General features: G+C 31.0%; 1 protein-coding gene across 3 annotated transcripts in view; it reads right to left on the bottom strand.

Moving 5' to 3' along the window:
- Positions 1 to 569: 569 nt before the first annotated feature.
- LOC143223026 (uncharacterized) overlaps positions 570 to 8,475 on the bottom strand; it is a 35,016-nt gene continuing 27,110 nt past the window's right edge. For all 3 annotated transcript variants that reach the window (XM_076450382.1, XM_076450381.1, XM_076450384.1), the window contains exon 8: positions 570 to 4,001. The gene's annotated coding sequence lies outside the window, so the exon portion shown is untranslated. The remainder of the gene's footprint in view (positions 4,002 to 8,475) is intronic.

The raw sequence follows: 8,475 nt of genomic DNA, 5'->3' as shown, positions 1-8,475 counted from the left end.
TATGATTGTGTTCAACACTGGAATCCTAGAAGAATGCATACAACAAGTAGTTCTCTTAATCTTTAGATAACAATAGTCGACCACAGAATAAACGTCTGTTGCCGAGTGAGATTTTGTTGTCGTAAGTGCTTTACAACAGGTGAGTATATAATGGTTCACTATTAATTAGAAGTATTAAATAGATTTCTTGAGTTAGTTTATTTTTAGCACTTACTTAAAGGCATTATTATGGGCAATTTAAGAAAAAACAACAACAAACAAAAAATACAATATGTGCAGTAAGAAAAAAAACATACATCATTAAACACTAATGGGTCATTATATGGCAGCAAGAATTTCTTGCAATACATTATACAACATTAATAACATCTTATTTCCTCTCTCCTATAACATATTAATTTAAAAAGTTAGCTTTATATTCTTAATTGTTAACTAGTGTCAGTGTTTTAAAGAGTGAAGTACAACAACCACAATATTTTGTTAAGACTGATGCATAATCTATAACAGTGGTACAACTTGGCTCCTTAAAATTAATGTAAAATATCAAAATGTGTTACACGGGAATCTTTAAAGCACATGAAGAATTCATGAACAAAAAGCATTGAATAATAAATGTTTATATTCTGTAAACATTCTAAACTTGAAATAGTCAGACTATTTAAATTTTTCTTTTTATTAAAGTGAAGCTAAAACACTGTTAATCACTTTTTATAATAATATTAATAATCTCATTGTTTAAGCCCCGATGTGTTATTCTTTCACACACACACTTGGTTCCCGTAATACAGATTTAACCTTTGCAGTTCATCAGTAAACAAGAACACAAAATTCTGACACCTGTAGATAGTGTGGTTATTACAAAGAGCAGATGAATTGTGCAATTTAAACATAAAATCAAATGACAAATGAGAAACTAATCATATGTGTTACAGAGCTCTATGTCCACTTTTTAGCCTACTAATCAAGTTTGTGGAAAAATATGTGGAAGTATGCCACACATCTTTAAATTTCTACAGTTTTTTACCATATCACAAACAATTAACCTCCCCACATGTTTCTACCTTTAAAACCAATAAATCTCAACAGTTTACAAGGAAATAATTTTAAGTGTTACAGAGTGAACTGTAATAAATATCTGAGGAACAACACATGAGAAATACATATGGTTGATGAATTCATAAAACAAGAGTTGCATTCATTGAAACTGATTGGCATAAGCTAGAAAAAATGGCCCAGAATTTGTTTGACAGCAACAACTACAGCCATTATAAGTTTATTTTAGTAATCATCACTAAAAATATCAATGGCCAACAATATTAAATAATCTTCATAATTCCATGCACACTTAAAGTGAATTGCACATTATTTTAGAATAACAATGTATATAATTAAAGCAGTAACTTACATACATGCCCATGTGGAAAGCTTTTAAATTTAATTAAGTTACCCAAATACAAAATTAAGAGTAGGGTAACATTGATGATGCCATCACATGTGTAAGAGAGAGGTGGATGTAGGTAGTATTATACATTGTAAAGGAAAGGTATTTGAGGAATGCATCTGTCATCCTTCCAGGCCTGATCTCATACAGCAATGTTTGTGTGTTAGGGTTTTGTGTGCGATTTTTCCATTTGTTTGTAAACACTTACATCACTGGCACCTTCACTCTGTTGAGTTTCAATACTTACATATCCAGGTTTTTAAAGTATCAGTAGATACAGTGTCTCAAACTTGATAAATCGATTGGGTTTGTTATTTGAGATCATGTTATTCAGCTTAAGTGTCTTTTGTATTAGAAATCTTAGGCAGGTATCACGTGTTGTGGAACAAGTTTTAACTTACTTAGGTTTAACCCTACAGTCACTGAAATGCACAACATAGCCATGTATTTAATGTCTTGCATGAGTAGCATAAGCAAGTCCTGTAATATATATCCAGTTGTATACAATTTTCATACTGCTTTTTTTCCCAGTACAGTGGTTTACTATGAAGTACAAAATACTTATCAACAAAGAAAGATTTTAGTCCAGGATTTCAGCAAGTTAAAGTTCTGCAAATTACTGAGCTATAAGAAAAAGCTGGTTCTTAACTCTATCACAACTCATTATGCAAAAATACCAGACACTAAGACAGAATAAAGACCTAACACTAAAGTTTCCTGTGAAATAGTGGCTATTATTGAAACAGAAGAAAGTCTTAGCATTAAGCTAAAATTTGCTATTAAAAAACTCTTAGAACTAAAGTCTGCTGTTAAAGGGTACCAATACTAAGGCAGAAGAAATTATTAATAGTAAACAAAGTCTGCTATGAAATAGTTCCAGCATTTGTGAAAGAAAAACACACTGGGTATAATGGAAATAAAATCTAAAAAAATTTAATATGACACAAAGTCTAGACCTAAACCTTTATTTTGATGATATTATTCAAGTCATATATGACTTTAACAGACATCACCTTAAGAAGAGTTTAGGTGTGAAACATTGTATCAAAGTCAAGTTGTACTAGAATTTTTATTGACATTGTATCTAATGTATTTTCTTTCTTAGACTTTGTCTTACTTCTTTTGTACAATTTTTAAATACAGTCTTTGCATTTGTATACATTATGAAACAATGCCAGTTACTGAAACAGAAGGAAGCTTTAGTATTAAGCTAGTTTGCTTTTAAACAGTACCAGTTATTAAGAAAACAGAAACTGTTGGTACTAGGCTAAAGTCTGCTACAAAACAGTAACAGTTACAGAGATGTAAAAACTTTCTCAGATCAAGACTATAGGTTGCTTTAAAACAGTTTCAGCCAGAAGTACAACAATAAAACTAGAAAGAGCTGGTGTTTAGCTGTTCACTATGAGATAGTGGAAATATAAGTTTCAAGAAAAAAGTATTGGTCCTAAACTATGCCTTGCTATGAAAAAGTACCAAGTACTGAACTAGAAGGTTTCAGAGTGTAACTAGCTATCAAACAGTAGAAACTAATGAGTTAAAAAAGCAATTTTAAACTCTGATATGCACGATACTACAAAATACCATAAACTAATAAAACAAAAAAGCAGGATTGAATAAGCACAACTACTTATGAAATGGTAAATACTATTAACATGAGGATGTGGTTTAGCCCTAGAGGACAACTAGCTAAGCAATGGCACAAATTAATGATGTAGATGAAGCAGATTTAAGCCTTTCAGTGTAGGTTGCAATGAAATAGTTCAAACTATTGAATCAGAAACCATATAAAAAGACAAGTTGGAAGAAACAAAAAGTATTATCCTTAATATGCATATTGCTATATAATAGTACAAGCTCCCAGGTTAAAATAATCAGGTTCATTTTAGCCCTGGAATACAGCTAACTATGCAAGATGAGGAAAACTACTATGGTAGCAAAAGAAGGTTTTTCACTATAGTACAACTATCTGTCAGAGTACAAGTAAAATGCCAAGATGCATGAGGCAAACTTTAGTTTAGAATAGGCCAGGCATGAAAAAATATAGATTATAAAGTGTAATGTGAAAGACCTTTTGGTCTCAGAATGCAGCTAATTAGTAAAAACAAAACATAAAGTCTTAAACTTGAAGAAAAAAACATTTAGATATATATTACAGCTAATGTAAAAGATGATTGTTGTGTAAAACATATATAAAAATACCTAAACAGTATAATGTCTTTCAAACAATGACAACTTTTTGTTCTCACATAAATCTGTTGTTGCAATGAAATACTTGTTCCATTTGCCACAAATAAATCACATAAATATACATAAACCAACTATTCTGTTAAATAAGTTTAAAATGAAACTTCCAAAAGGATATGCTGGTAGAAAAGTAATAGTGAGAAAAAACACAGTTTCCTTCTAAACACCAAGTCTGTTGTTAATGGTCCTCACTGCAAGTGTTAACCTTTCTGATACTTTTTTCCCCAGTCTGAAGTAGATGGAAAGGCAGAAACAATGCAGTGAGGTTTTTTAACACCTAGTATCTAGTGAGGTCTTCATAAACTTGTGAACCCTGTAAAGCACGAGTGGAGAATTTTAAAACATCTTAGTTCGATAGATATTATTTCTTAATACTGACTTTAAACATCACACTATACAATATGGAAAAAAAAATAGGTAGTAATCAAAAGGTTTGAAAAATTCAGACATTACTTGTGTCTAGAGATGAGCATTTTGAAATATCTTTTACATCATACATTTGAAAATTTCCAATGTATAAAAGAATGTAAGTCTTTATTTTTTCTACTTTGACCTTTCTTACATTGTACTGCAATATGGAGGTCTTAATAAAAATGAGTTTGAAAGTAAAAACAAAATCAATATTTTAATATACTAACTTATGCCTAAAGATGTTAAAATTAAATACAAAAGGTTTTTATACTTGATATTTTTTGAAAATTTAAAGAGGTAAAAACATTAATGTTTAATAATTGAGTAGAATATAGTATTTAAAAACTAATATAGGAAACAAAATTTTCATCATATTATTTTGACTAATTTCTTAAGTTTGATATAAAATTTAGCATGTACAGCTTATAATGTTATATTTAGAAAAAATAAACAAAAGATTTATTTTTACCACAAAACTTTAAAATTCATCAAATATAGAAATGTGGTCAATGAATATAGAAAGCATTGCTAGTTTATGTGGTGATTTAAAAGCACTAAACGAGAAGAAAGTTATCCTTCCTAGCTGCAATTTTATCATTGTATTGAGACTTCAGTAGTTTCTATTTCATGAAAAAAAAAGTCTGAACAGTGGAAAAATAAGAATGTGATAGAGCCATAAAATTGTACATACAATAACAAGGTAAACTTTGGTTGTTAATACCTCAGTTTTTTTATGTTACTAGTACACTTATCATTGTTCTCCTATTAGTGAAATTTGACACCATTTTATGCATTAAACAAGCAATAAAACTAACATCATATAGCTTTCAGGTTTCTTTTGTATTTGTGCATTTAAGAAGAGTTAACATTTTCCATATCTGAAAAGAGTATTTCTGATGGATACTTACTTCCATGCACTTATTATCTATTTGCCTCTTAAGCTTGCATTGTCCTACCTTAAAGACTTGCATGATACCAGCCTTCTTAAACTCTCACCTGAAATTCACATGAAGCACGTGAACTTCCACTACTGCATGATGATGTATGATGTAGAAAAACCCTCAACCAAAAGGAGTGTAACACACTTTCTTGTGCAAAATAACCCTCTTCATTTGGATGTGAAAGTTCTCATTCTTTGATAGGGCAAACAAGAAAAGTACACTTGGGTAGAAAGATAGGTGTACAGAGGTGAGTAATACCATAAATAAGATTATCAGGTGAGGAAAACAATTTTTACACAATGAGACACCTCCATCACAGATTAGCTAAAATCCCACACTGAGATGGTGGAGAGACCAGAGCAGAAACTACCTAAATGAGCCTTCAAGGTTGACAAAAGAAAACCCCTTCAGTGTGACATCATTTGGCAGGGGTTCTATTGCATCTCATCTCAATCAAGTTATACTTTTCACTCAATTGAACAATGGGTAGAGGTGTGATGCCCAAAATGTGTCACAAAATGGGATATAAAAGGTACATGAGAGCTTGAACACAAACTGTTAGAAGGCCAATTAATGTAATTAGGTTGAGGCATGTCCAAACTTTGACCTTCAGACTCAACAGTTCAGTACCAACTACCAACTGTGGAAGAGGGGCACATGTGAAAAATATCTGTGAAAAGCTCCTCACTGGTTAAACACTAAAGTCCCACAACAGTTTCAGGAGGAAAGAACTGCAGTGGATGCAAAATAAGGATATCTAACAAACCACCACTCAACCATCACACTCGATGGCCCCCTTGCCAGCTGTGGTAGTAGGGTTAATAGTTGATACATTACAGTTAGATATGAAGAAATATCAATAACTTCACAAGCAAAAGCACTGAGATTATGACCTTACAGGAGTTGGCAAAGTAAAAAGGAGAGAGTGTTCAAAATACATTTGGGGTGGTCCAAACTACGCTCTAGAAACATTCCTGCCCCATTTCTCAGTATAGAGGAACTGTATGTTTTAGCACCTGATTTCAGGTCCCAACCACTGTGGATTCTCCAGGGTCCTTCATCCTAGTGGCAAAGGTTTCCCACACTCCATTCCAAGGGAGGAAAGAGAATTCACATATGGTATACCATCAATCCTTCAGTCTGGATTTTTTTTTTTTTTTAAATGGAGCTAGTGCATGAGGTAACCATAAAATCCTATTTTTAAAAGCCATGACAAGTTATGAAACCCATTCTGATAGCAATGACTCAAAACAAAGTCTGAATACTCTCTTTGGGATGTGTATGTAAAGGAAGGAAGGAAGGTGGAAAAAAATTAGACATTATCTTCTAAGAGTACATGTTACAGAGTAAGCAGCCTATATAAACACTGATGAGTGACAATGTATGGAGCAAATGATTGTGTCTATACCCTATCTACTAAGGGTATGTGAAGTTGTAATTAATCTGGATATGTTTTGGAGCATTGAACAAAAACAAAACATTATCCACTACATGTAAATGCTAAGAAGTAATTAACTACAATGAAATAGTATTGTATATGTGTGTGTTGTTGAGGAGTAATGGATAAGAACTAAACACAACCATCCATGGGTACAGAATATGAAGTAGATTTAAGATAAAACATTAATAGTTAAGATAACATGTTAGGGAGTAACAAATGATGTTTATACAACATTATCAAAGTCAAGGAGATTAACACAGAATTAATAATTTATGTAAATGTTGAGGAGTAATGAAAGACAATTAAACATGAATGTCAAAGTGTGCTTGTTAAAGAGGAACTGGGTTGAAGTATCAACTACCCATTGTACATATTACAATTAACTACAAGTAATCAGTACCTACTGAGTCTACATGTTAAGCAGCAATGTACTATTACAAAACATTATCTTCTGAGTGACATAAAGAGTAATGAAGTATGGTTACAAATGTATTCTGTATATGTGAAGTAATGAATGAGAAATAAACTTTAACATACAAGAATACAATTATTTCTAAACATCAAATGTTGTGTGTGTGGAAAAGATTAATAAACCAGGACTAAATATGATATTTTAAGTATGATAGCAAGGAGGAAGTAACTGTATCTAAACATTATATTTTACGGACATGTACAAAAAAAGTAATGAACTGCAGCAAACATTAACCCCAAAGAGTTATATATTAAAAAGTTATTAACAATATCAAAACAGTATCTTCCAGCTGGACATGTTAACTCTCTCAACACCAGGTCAATCAAACTGACTGACCTAATAATTACTTTGTACTTTGTGTTTCCATAAAATAATGTTCAATACACTATGAGTATCTTCATAAAACATTAACTTCTAGGTATACATATTGAAAAATAAGGAACTAGAATCAAACGTTAACAATTATGTTTACTTAGCAAGGTATAATCAACTAAGACAAAGCATTATCTTCTATGCCTACATGTAAAGAAATAATGAACTATATGTAAACATTACTTTCTAAGTAGACATGATAAGAATAATAAATTACATCAAAACATTACATTTTATTATCTAACATGTGAACATGTTAAGGAGTAAGAACTATTAATAAAGATTAACAAGGTGTGTACATGGTTAGTAATAAATAACCAATAACAAGGATGTGTACTAAGTACACCATGTACTAAGTATTATTTATTTAGGAGGTTAGAGAGACTACACAAATGTAATTTGACAAGGTATAGATAAGAAAAATATTTTTAACATCAAAATTACTTTGCATATTAGACAAATAATTAAAAATTTTGATACTTAATTAAAAGACCTGAAATTTTGTGTATGAAACTCTTGTAATGATCAATGATAATCTGAAAACATTTTGTGGAGATATGCATATAATATCAAATGTTATAAGTATTAGGTTGAGGAATAATTCGTGAGCGTTTTTAAATAATTTCATTCAAGCATTACATGCAAGACTATACAATACTTCAATGCATGAACACATTACACCCAAAACATATATTATGATACTTTATTTCATGTAATACATAGGTATATAGTATGCATTGTTGTAAACGAAATTGCAAGAAATTAAATGTGAAAAGCAGATGGTGTCGAAAACGCTCGATTTTGTCCACTTGACATTCCATTTAATGAGCTGAAAATGAAAGCAAAAATTAAAGACATATGAAAATCAAACACACCATTTATTAGAGCAAAAAATTATCTACCAAATGACATGAAATATTTTGCGAAAGCGTTTCATTTATGAATATATTTTTTAACTTGAAAAAACGCTCACGAATTATTCCTCAACCCAATACTATCACGGTTACTTACATGCTTATTTAGCAGGTACAATGTGCCTAGTTCCACAATAAAATAATTAAGGATTAGGAGACTATGTCTAAACATTAAGTCCTACAATTTGTGTGTTAAGTGAGCAAAATATATCTAAACAACATCTTCATGTTACCTG

The sequence above is a fragment of the Tachypleus tridentatus genome, chromosome 8, assembly GCF_004210375.1.
Source record: "Tachypleus tridentatus isolate NWPU-2018 chromosome 8, ASM421037v1, whole genome shotgun sequence".
Classification (NCBI taxonomy): Eukaryota; Metazoa; Arthropoda; class Merostomata; order Xiphosura; family Limulidae; genus Tachypleus; species Tachypleus tridentatus.
The sequence above is the reverse complement of the archived record's forward strand: the minus strand, read 5'-3'. Positions and strand labels throughout refer to the sequence as shown.